The sequence below is a fragment of the Lytechinus variegatus genome, chromosome 6 (assembly GCF_018143015.1).
Source record: "Lytechinus variegatus isolate NC3 chromosome 6, Lvar_3.0, whole genome shotgun sequence".
In the NCBI taxonomy this organism is placed as follows: domain Eukaryota; kingdom Metazoa; phylum Echinodermata; class Echinoidea; order Temnopleuroida; family Toxopneustidae; genus Lytechinus; species Lytechinus variegatus.
Window position 1 is genome coordinate 16720999 of NC_054745.1, and position 12409 is coordinate 16733407.

The following is a 12409-nucleotide window of genomic DNA, read 5'->3' on the forward strand; positions in this document are numbered from 1 at the left end:
GAGCGAACATCAATATGGCGTCCTCCCCCATTCGGCCTTCCCTACTTGAAATATCGATTCGGCGCCCTTCTACTTCGAACATCAATTTGGTGCCCCTCCTAGTTCGAACATTAATTTGGCGTCTTACTTGTCCGAACATCAATTGTGTGTCCCCTAGTTCGAAAAACAATTTTGACGCTTCCCGTGTTTAAACATCAATTTGAGGCCTCCTCTAGTTCGAACATCAAGGTGGCGCCCCCTAGTTCGAACATCAATTTGACACCCTTGATCTGAACATCAATTTGGCGCCCCCATGGGCCCCCTAGTTCGAACATCGATTCGGTGTCCCCGCCCCCGACCATGGGGGAGGGGGGGTATGACATCCCTTGATCGACACCCACACTGGACATTTGACTTATTTGCAGTTACATAATAACTAATTATAAGGATGAAAAAGCAACCTTGTGGACCCTCGGTGCGGCCTGAGTATTATTCTAGGCCTTATCATTCTCTCCATTGCAACAAGGTTTATGGCGTTGGAACTCCATCTACTATTTTCACCCCTCTTTCTTTTATGTCATTTTCCAATCCTACTTACACTTCTTAATCCGCTCATGTTTTAATTCCATATTTTGTTTCTTTCTTGATCATCTTCCTTTAGTTATGCTTAATAATGTATTAATGTATAGATTTCATCTATTAACAAAGGTTGTCCTTCGTGCGATCCCTATCTATTTGTTTTATTTTTATTTTTTGACAAACGCAATGGATAGCGAATATCCATGTCCCCAAAATGTATTGCTCGTAACGACAAAAATTAGATGTGATAATTATTCTGAATTCGACTCGAAAGGTCGAACACCGATTCGGCTCCCAGAGTTATGAGTGTTAATTTGGTGCCGCCTAGTTCGAACGTCAGTTTGATGCCCCCTAGTTCGAACATCAATTCAGCGCCCCATAGTTCGAACAACAATTTGACGCCCTCTACTTCGAACATGAATTTAACGCCCCACTAGTTCAAATATCGTATTGGCGTCCCCCAGCTCGAACATTAATTTTGCGTCCCTAGTATTAACATTAATTTGGTGCCGCCTAGTGCGAACATCAGTTTGATGTCCCCTAGTTCGAATATCAATCTGATCCCCCCTTAGAGCGAACATCGATTTCGCCCCCCCCCCCTATTTGGCCAACCCTAATTGAACTATAGCTTTGAATATTAAATTCGCGTCCCCCAGGTCGAACATCATTTCGGTGCCCCCCTAGTTCTATACATCAATCAGCGCAGTTTTCAAAGAGCCGCCCATGTTCGAACACATATTTGACGCCTCTACTTCGAACATGAATTTGACGCCCCACTAGTTCAAATATCGTATTGGCGCCCCCCCAGCTCAAACATTAATTTGGCGCCCCTAGGGCTACCTACTAGCTTGGAACATTAATTTGGTGCCTCCTCGTTTGAATGTCATTCGCCCCCCCCCCCCTAGCTCGAAACATCACTTTTGGCTGCGCCCCCTAGTTTGAATATTGATTCGGCGTCTCTCCTAGTTCAAACATTTCAGCTCCCCTAAGCCCCCTAGTTCGAACATCAATTTGGTGCCCCCTAGGTAAAACATCAATCTGAACCCCCCCCCCTTCTTAGAGCGAACATCGAACATCGATTTTGCCCCCCCCCCATTCGGCCACAACGGCCAACACTTCTTGAAATATCGATTCGGCGCATCTCTAGCTCGAACATCAATTTGGGGGTGCCCTATAGTTCGAAAAACAATTTGACGCTCCCCGTGTTCGAACATCAGTTTGGGGCCTCCCCTAATTCGAACATCAATGAGGCGCCCCCGATTTCGAACATCAATTTAGCACCCCTTGATCTGAACATCAATTTTGCGCCCTCTAGTTCGAACATCAATCTGACCCCCCCCCTTAGAGCGAACATCAAATTGGTGCCCCTCCTAGTTCGAACATTGATTTGGGGGTCCCTTAGTTCGAACATCAATTTGACGCTTCCCTTGTTCGTACATCAATGTGGCGCACCCTAGGCTAGTTCGAACATCAATTTGGCGCCCCAAGGGCCCCCTAGTTCGAACATCGATTCGGCTTCCCCGCCCTTGACCCTGGGGGGGGGGGGATATGACATCCCCTTGATCGACACCCACACGGGACATTTTACTTAGTTGCAGTTACTTAACAATAACTATAAGGAGGAAAAGGCAACCTTGTGGACCCTCGGTGCGGCCTGTGTATTACTGTAGGCCTTATCATTCTCTCCATTGCAACAGGGATTATTGCGTTGGAACTCCATCTACTCTTTTCACTCCTCTTTCTTTTATGTCAATTTCCAAATCCTACTTACACTTCTTAATCCGCTCATGTTTCAATTCCATATTTTTTTCTTTCTTGATCATCTTCCTTTATTTATGCTTAATAATGTATAAATGTATAGATTTCATCCCTAAACAAAGGTTGTCCTTCGTGCGATCCCTATCTATCTATTTATTTTATTTTCATTTTTGACAAACGCAATGGATAGTGAATATCCATGTCCCCAAAATGTATTGCTCGTAAGGACAACAATTAGATGTGATAACTATTATGTGGTAATTAATCTAAATTACGAATATAACTGATTATAATGTTATATATGAGAAGAATTGTAAGAGCAATTACACTCATTTATTTATCTTTTCTTTAAAGATATTCATAGCATAGATAAAGAACATTCCAGAATGTCTTTGTAAAAGCTTTTGTTAAGCAGGCCTCCGCCTATTTAAAGGCCAAGGATTTTTGAATAGAGATTGCTCTACAATAGACTTGTATTGGTAGTGTAAATAAGCAATAGGCTTAGCTATTTTGTTGACATGTTTCACTGAGGTCATTCAAGAATGATTTGGAATTTTGAATGCTCTAGAAATGGGTAGAATGTACTTTTTTAAAGACAATACCAGAAGCTTCCAGAAGAGTGAATACTAGAAGCCTCTCGATTAGTTGAAATTTTGATATATATGGTGGCAGTTTTTTCGAGGATCATCATATCATACCAGATCACTTCATCAGATCATATCAGATCAGAACTCAGAGTTTCACGCCAGACTTTATGTCAGAGCAGACTTTATTTCCACCTGGAATTATTTACCCGCCATCAATGAACTGTTTGCAATTATTTTGAGAGAGGAATTCTCAGTTCTCCTCGAGATCATCAACCTGTTTTAATGAACGCTTTTCAACCCATGGATTACTGAAATTGACTGTTAATAATCATCAATATCGTCTTCACGGACATTTCAACTCATTACATAACTCTTGTTATTCATCGTGCTTCAACATCGATTTCATCCTCGCCAGCCAACTTGTACTTTTATCTGGATCATAAATTTGGAATAACACTAGAACTGATTTCAAGAGACGTAACGTTGCACGCACCACGAACCGTCCTCTCTGCGCAGTTCTATGCGAAAGTTACTTTTGCAGAAAACACATTTAAAGAAAAGTTTTTTTTTAAACCAGCAATAAGTGCACCTACTATGAGAGCAAATTATTTACTAGTGTCTTCGTTAAAAAGTTCAGGTTCCAAAGTTTCATCCCGCATCTTTATATTTTTTTGAAATTAATTATTCACGCCACAGTGGGCAACGTAACAGAGAGTACGGTTCGTGGAATAGATACAGTGCGCTTAACTTTCGCAACGAAATGCGCAGAGAGGACGGTTCGTGGTGCGTGCGACGGTAAGATCATTATCATTTTAGGACTTGTTTTTATATATGGTTAATTGTTTCCTGTAATAAAAAAAGGAAATAAAATCTAAAATCAAAATCTTCCTTGTATTTTGTTGCAATATCGTAACAATAATTCAGGAAGATAAATATTTCGACAGAGGGCATGAAGACGTCATGACCATTTTCTATTATTTCTTCCCCTCCATTGTCCAAATTGAAAAAAAAAACATAAAGGGAGCAGTCACCCACAGTCAAACATCAAATTAGCGCTCGAAAGGTGGAACACCGATTCGCCCCCCCCCCCCCTTGAGTTATGAGTTTCAATTTGGTGCCCCTCATTTCAGGTCAATTCGGCGGCTCCCCTGGTCAAATTATTTTGCGTCCAATTAGTCCTAGCATCAATTCTGCACCCCCTAGGTTGATAAAAATTTGGCACCCCCTAAGTCGAACATTAGTTTGGTTCCCTCCAGGTTGAAGATCAATTTGGCGCCCCCTTGTTCGAATATCAATTTTACGCCCCCCTTGTTCCAACTAACGGGCGTCCCCTCATTCAAACTTCAACGCATTGCCTATCTAGTTCGAACATCAGTTTTGGGCCCCTGAGGCCCCTTGTTCGAACATCAATTTGGTGCCCTCTAGGTAGAACATTATTCTGATCCCCTTTGTTCGATCATCCATTTGGCGTCCCCCCTTCGGCTCTCCTTCTATGAAACGTCCATTCGGCGCCCCTCCAGTTCAAACATATATTTGGCGCCACTCCTATAGTTCGAACATCAATTTTGAGCCCCTTCTAGTTCGAACATCGATTTGGTGTCCCCCTTGTTCTAACATCAATTGGGCGCTGCCTCGTTCAAACATCAAAAAGACGCTCCGTATGCCCCCCCCCCCCCTCAGTTCGAACATCGTTTCGCTGTCCACTAGCTCGACAATCAATTTTGCACCCCTATAAAATCGAACATCAATTTGGCTCCAGCAAGTACAACATCACTTTGGCGCCCTTCCTAGTTCGAACATCAATTCAGCACCCCCTGTAAAAGTTAAAAATCAATTCAGCGCCCCTAGTTCTAGCATAAATTCGGCGCCCCCTAATTCAAACTTCAATTCGGCGCCCCTCCTAGGGCTCCTTAGTTCGAACATGAATTTGACCTCCCCCCCCTCCCCCTTCGAACGTCAGTTTGGCACTCCCTTTATTCGAACTTCAATTTGATGCCCCCCATTCGGCTCTTCCACCTTGGAACATTAATTCGGTCCCTCCCTAGTTCGAACATCAATTCAGCGCCCCATAGTTCGAACCATCAATTTGACGCTCTCTACAGTGCGTATCAAAAAGAACGGGACAGATTTGAAAAGTCTATAAAAATTTTAGTTTCAAAGTATTATGTCTATATTTTGGTGTTAATAGGTGCTCTAAGGTCTTGTCTTTCAAATTCTATAAAAAAAAATCTAGTTTCGTTCATGCTTGAGCGAACACGGGACGTTTTTGTTGGGGGTTCAAAAAGAGGCTTGTGCCAGAATTGCAGAATATGAGTAATATGATGTTCGGACTTCTTGCTAATTAGCAGACTTCCTTCTCAACCTTTTCATTATCTTTGCCATAATTTTCAAATCATGCGGTCAAAAATCATTTTCAGATCTATTTATTTGCTTGAATTATTCTGTTATTTATTTTTAATATGCTCTCTGTTAGCTTTGAATATTCCTTCTTCAAGCTAATTTTTTTTTTCAACCGAATTATGGGAGAGCATGGATTTTTTTTCAAATCTTGTCATTATGTGCTACAAAGGTTATTGTGCCTTTTGAACAAAGCCACACAGATGGGCAGGCGCTCGGGTTGCTCCCCCCCTCAGTTAAAAAAATAATGACCAAGAAAAAAAGTGGACTGGAAATAAGGAAAGATGGAAAGTAAAATATGATTTCATTTTTTGAATATTATGTCAAAATCTATCACAAAATTTGATATTGTAATTACAACAACTTTTTAATACATGTCACCCGATCTGCCATATCTAGCTCCCTCAAAATTGACTCAATACACCATTGTCATTGAAAACATGAATCCCTTCCTGTGTTTCCTGTCAAGCAATTAAACTTGGTCAAGGAATAATTAATGACCCTTGAAAATAGATTTTTGTCTTTTAAAGGTACATAACATTATTTGTTTCACACAATAAAACGATTTGAATAGTCACAAGTTTTCCCAATTAATAATTCAAATCTTCTTGCTTGGGTTGACAAAAAAATCTTTTTTTTCTCAGTTACTTATGAAGGAAAATTAAAAGGTAAGAGAAGTTTAAATGAAAAAATCAAAATAATTCAGTTAAATAAATAACTTTGTAAATGAAATTTGACAGCATAATTCGAAAATTGTGGCACAGGTAATGAAAAGGTCAAGAGGAAGTCTCCTGATTAGCAAGAAGTCTGATCATTGTATTACACATATTCTGCAATTCTGGCGCAAGCCTCTTTTTGAACCCCCAACAAAAACGTCCCGTGTTCGCTCAAGCATGAATAAAATTTATTTTTTTAAATTGCATTTCAAAGATAAGACCTTAGAGCATCTATCAACACCAAAATATAGACATCATTATTTGAAACAAAAATTTTATAGATTTTTCAAATCTGTCCCGTTTTTTTTGATACGCACTGTAGTTTGAACATGAATTTGACGCCCCAGTAGTTCGAACATGGCATTGGCGTCCCCCAGCTCGCTTGCACCCCCTAGTTTTAACATTAATTTGGCGCCCGCTAGTTCAAACATCTATTTGGCACCCTTAGTTTGAACATATTTTTGGCACACCCATCCTAGTTCGAACATCAATTTGGCGCTGCCTCTTTCAAACATCAATACAATGCCCTACGCCCCCCCTCCCAGTTCGAACCTCAATTAGGCACCCCTACAAAGTCAAAAATCAATTTGGCTCCAGCAAGTCGAACGTCAATTCAGCACCTGTCAAGTTCGAACAACAGTTTTGCATCCCCTAGGGGCACCTAATTCGAACATCAATTCAGCACTCCTCTCCCTATATATATAATTCACCATCAATTCAGCGCCCCCTAGTTCTAACATCAATTTCGCGCCGCCCCCAGTTCGCATTCAAATTCAAACATCGATTCGGCGCCCCTTAGGGCGCTCTAATGTTGTGCTGGGGATGGGATCGGTGATTATTGAAGGGAAGCGTAATGAAGGAAACTTTGGAGAAAGTTGTACAGTTCAAATCACAAAGTATTTAATTATCAATATTCAGCTAGTACAGATCGAAGTACATGAAGGTTCGGATACAACAGGAGACGATGAATACAAAATAATTAAGAAGTATCAGATTGGGATTCGGAGTGAAGTTAAAATAATACTGGATGGCCGTCTAAGTCTTGAAGTCAGTCGGTCTATCTGGATGAGTATGGGTCTAGTATTCAATCGTTGGTCTTCCCTCTCTCTAATAATTAAGAAGTCTTATTTATATCCTTAGTTTTGGGGGTGTAACAATTTAAGATGGGAGTGATCTAAACTTGATCTGATTGGTCTACAGTTAACTGTCTATCAAACTTTCTCTGGTATAAGGGGTGTGGTGATGCTCTGTGCAAGTGACTGGGGCTGGAGTGTGAGTCATACTTCTTCCATGAAGTTAGCTGACGTCACTGAGGGTTGGTCTTTTTATGGTCAAGGCTTAGCAGTTAATTGGTATTGGGGGTTTGGGATTCTTAGATGACATTGGGGGAGTTTGTAAACAAGTGAGGGTGAATGACTGAAAGGATAACAGGAAGTTATATTCATACTACATAACATACTACATAACACTAATTCGAACATCAAATCGGCCCACTCTACTTGGAAAATCAATTCGGCGCCCCTCTAAATCAATCATCTATTGGGCGCCCCCCCTTGTTCAAACATCAATTCAGTGGCGACTAAGGCCTCCAGCTAGTTGGAACAACAATTTAGTGCCCCCTAGGTAGACCATCACTTTGGCGCCTTCCTATTTCGAACTTCAATCTGACCCCCCTTAGTTCGAACATCAATTTCGTAACCCCCCCATTCAGCTCTCCCTACATGACATATCGATTCGGCGCCCTTCTAGTTTAAACATCAATTTTGCGCCCCCTAGTTCGAACATCAGTTTGGCACTCCCCTCTTAGTTCGAACATTGATTCGGTGTTCTCTAGTTCGAACATCAGTCTGGCGCCCTCTAGTTTGAACATCAATTTGGGGCCTCCCCAAGTTCAAACATCAATCTGACCCCCCCCGTTCGAACATCAATCTGACCCCCCCCCTATTTCGAACATTAATTTGGCACCGCCCCACCCCCTCCTAGTTCGAAAATTGATTCGGCGTCCTCTAATTCGAACTTCAATTTGGTGCGCCCCCGTCCCCTTCGGCTCTTCCAACTTGGAACATTAATTCGGCGCTCCTCTAGTTCGAACATCTATTCGGCATCCCCTAGTTCAAACATCAATTCGGCGCCCTTAGTTTGTACATGAATTTGGCGCCCCCTATGGCCTCCTACTTGGAACATTGATTTGGTCCCCCTCGTTCGAAAGTCATTCGGGGTCCCTAGCTCGAACATCAATTTGGCCGCGCCCCCTAGTTTGAATATCGATTCGGTGTCCCCTAGTTCAAACATCAATTCAGCTCCCCTAAGGCCCTTAGTTCGAACATCAATTTGGTGCCACCTAGGTAGAACATCAGTTTGGCGCCCCCTAGTTCGAACATCAGTTTGGCACTCCCCTCTTAGTTCGAACATTGATTCGGTGTTCCCTAGTTCGAACATCAATCTGACCCCCCCTATTTCGAACATCAATTTGATGCCCCCTTGTTCGAACAACAATTCGTCGTCCGCTCATTCGAACGTCAATTCAGCGCCTGTCAAGTTCGAACAACAGTTTTGCACCCCTAGGGCCACCTAATTCGAACATCAATTCATCATCGCTCCCCCCCCCCTAGTTCACAAACCAATCCAGCGCCCCTAGTTCTAACATCAATTTGGGGCCGCCCCCTAGTTCGAACATCAATTAGGTGCCCTTAGTTTGTACATGAATTTAGCGCCCCCTAGGGCCTCCTACTTGGAACATTGATTTGGTTCCCCCTCGTTCGAATGTCATTCGGGGTCCCTAGCTCGAACATCAATTTGGCCGCGCCCCCTAGTTTGAATATCGATTCGGTGTCCCCTAGTTCAAACATCAATTCAGCTCCCCTAAGTTCGAACATCAATTTGGTGCCACCTAGGTAGAACATCAGTTTGGCGCCCCCTAGTTCGAACATCAGTTTGGCACTCCCCTCTTAGTTCGAACATTGATCCGGTGATCCCTAGTTCGAACATCATTCTGACCCCCCCCCGTTCGAAAATCAATCTGACCCCCCCCCCTATTTCGAACATCTATTCGGCACCCCCCCTCCCTAGTTCAAACATCAATTCGGCGCCCTTAGTTTGTACATGAATTTTGCGCCCCCTAGGGCCTCCTACTTGGAACATTGATTTGGTCCCCCTCGATCGAATGTCATTCGGGGTCCCTAGCTCGAACATCAATTTGGCCGCGCCCCCTAGATTGAATATCGATTCGGTGTCCCCTAGTTCAAACATCAATTCAGCTCCCCTAAGGCCCTAAGTTCGAACATCAATTTGGTGCCACCTAGGTAGAATATCAGTTTGGCGCCCCTAGTTCAAACATCAGTTTGGCACTCCCCTCTTAGTTCGAACATTGATTCGGTGTTCCCTAGTTCGAACATCATTATGACCCCCCCCAGTTCGAACATCAATCTGACCCCCCCCCTATTTTGAACATCAATTCGGCGCCCTTAGTTTGTACATGAATTTGGCGCCCCCTAGGGCCTCCTACTTGGAACATTGATTTGGTCCCCCTCGTTCGAATGTCATTCGGGGTCCATAGCTCGAACATCAATTTGGCCGCGCCCCCCTAGATTGAATATCGATTCGGTGTCCCCTAGTTCAAACATCAATTCAGCTCCCCTAAGGCCCTGGCTTAGTTCGAACATCAATTTGGTGCCACCTAGGTAGAACATCAGTTTGGCGCCCCCTAGTTCGAACATCAGTTTGGCGCCCCCTAGTTCGAACATCAGTTTGGCACTCCCCTCTTAGTTCGAACATTGATTCGGTGTTCCCTAGTTCGAACATCAATCTGACCCCCCCCCCCCTATTTCGAACATCAATTTGATGCCCCCTTGTTCGAACAACAATTCGTCGTCTGCTCATTCGAACGTCAATTCAGCGCCTGTCAAGTTCGAACAACAGTTTTGCACCCCTAGGGCCACCTAATTCGAACATCAATTCATCATCGCTCCCCCCCCCCTAGTTCACAAACCAATCCAGCGCCCCTAGTTCGAACATCAATTTGGTGCCACCTAGGTAGAACATCAGTTTGGCGCCCCCTAGTTCGAACATCAGTTTGGCGCCCCCTAGTTCGAACATCAGTTTGGCACTCCCCTCTTAGTTCGAACATTGATTCGGTGTTCCCTAGTTCGAACATCAATCTGACCCCCCCCCCCCCCTATTTCGAACATCAATTTGATGCCCCCTTGTTCGAACAACAATTCGTCGTCTGCTCATTCGAACGTCAATTCAGCGCCTGTCAAGTTCGAACAACAGTTTTGCACCCCTAGGGCCACCTAATTCGAACATCAATTCATCATCGCCCCCCCCCCCACTTCACAAACCAATCCAGCGCCCCTAGTTCTAACATCAATTTGGGGCCGCCCCCTAGTTCGAACATCAAGTAGGTGCCTCGTAGTTCGTACATTAATTTTCCGCCAATCTCGGTCTAACTTCAATGTGGTGATCCAAGCACGAACATAGATTCGGCGCCCCCTAGGTCGAAAACAGTGTGGCACCCCCGAGGTCGAACAGGAACTTGGCGCCCCCTACGTCGAACATCAGTTTGACGCCCCCCCCCCCCTAGTTCTAATATCATTTCGACGCCTTCTCATTAGAACGTCGATTCGGAGCTTCTCTAGTTCAAATATCAGTTTGGCGCCGCCTATTTAAAATTTCCATTCTGTGCCCCCTAGTTTGAACATCAATTCGGCTCCCACTAGTTCAAAAATCACTTCAGCACCCCCTCCCTAGGGCCCCTTAGTTCGAACATCAGTTTGGCACTCCCCTAATTCGAACTTCAATTTGGTGCGCCACGTCCCCCTTCGGCTCTTCCAACTTGGAACATTAATACGGCGCCCCTCTCGTTCGAACATCTATTCGGCATCCCCTAGCCTAGTTCAAACATCAATTTGGCGCCCTTAGTTTGTACATGAATTTAGCGCCCCCTCGGGCCTCCTACTTGGAACATTGATTTGGTTCCCCCTCGTTCGAATGTCATTCGGGGTCCCTAGCTCGAACATCAATTTGGCCGCGCCCCCTAGTTTGAATATCGATTTGGTGTCCCCTAGTTCAAACATCAATTCAGCTCCCCTAAGGCGCTTAGTTCGAACATCAATTTGGTGCCACCTAGGTAGAACATCAGTTTGGCGCCCCCTAGTTCGAACATCAGTTTGGCACTCCCCTCTTAGTTCGAACATTGATTCGGTGTTCCCTAGTTCGAACATCAATCTGACCCCCCCTATTTCGAACATCAATTTGATGCCCCCTTGTTCGAACAACAATTCGTCGTCCGCTCATTCGAACGTCAATTCAGCGCCTGTCAAGTTCGAACAACAGTTTTGCACCCCTAGGGCCACCTAATTCGAACATCAATTCATCATCGCTCCCCCCCCCCCCCCAGTTCACAAACCAATCCAGCGCCCCTAGTTCTAACATCAATTTGGGGCCGCCCCCTAGTTCGAACATCAATTAGGTGCCCTTAGTTTGTACATGAATTTAGCGCCCCCTAGGGCCTCCTACTTGGAACATTGATTTGGTTCCCCCTCGTTCGAATGTCATTCGGGGTCCCTAGCTCGAACATCAATTTGGCCGCGCCCCCTAGTTTGAATATCGATTCGGTGTCCCCTAGTTCAAACATCAATTCAGCTCCCCTAAGTTCGAACATCAATTTGGTGCCACCTAGGTAGAACATCAGTTTGGCGCCCCCTAGTTCGAACATCAGTTTGGCACTCCCCTCTTAGTTCGAACATTGATCCGGTGATCCCTAGTTCGAACATCATTCTGACCCCCCCCGTTCGAAAATCAATCTGACCCCCCCCCCCTATTTCGAACATCTATTCGGCACCCCCCCTCCCTAGTTCAAACATCAATTCGGCGCCCTTAGTTTGTACATGAATTTTGCGCCCCCTAGGGCCTCCTACTTGGAACATTGATTTGGTCCCCCTCGATCGAATGTCATTCGGGGTCCCTAGCTCGAACATCAATTTGGCCGCGCCCCCTAGATTGAATATCGATTCGGTGTCCCCTAGTTCAAACATCAATTCAGCTCCCCTAAGGCCCTAAGTTCGAACATCAATTTGGTGCCACCTAGGTAGAATATCAGTTTGGCGCCCCTAGTTCAAACATCAGTTTGGCACTCCCCTCTTAGTTCGAACATTGATTCGGTGTTCCCTAGTTCGAACATCATTATGACCCCCCCAGTTCGAACATCAATCTGACCCCCCCCCCCTATTTTGAACATCAATTCGGCGCCCTTAGTTTGTACATGAATTTGGCGCCCCCTAGGGCCTCCTACTTGGAACATTGATTTGGTCCCCCTCGTTCGAATGTCATTCGGGGTCCATAGCTCGAACATCAATTTGGCCGCGCCCCCCTAGATTGAATATCGATTCGGTG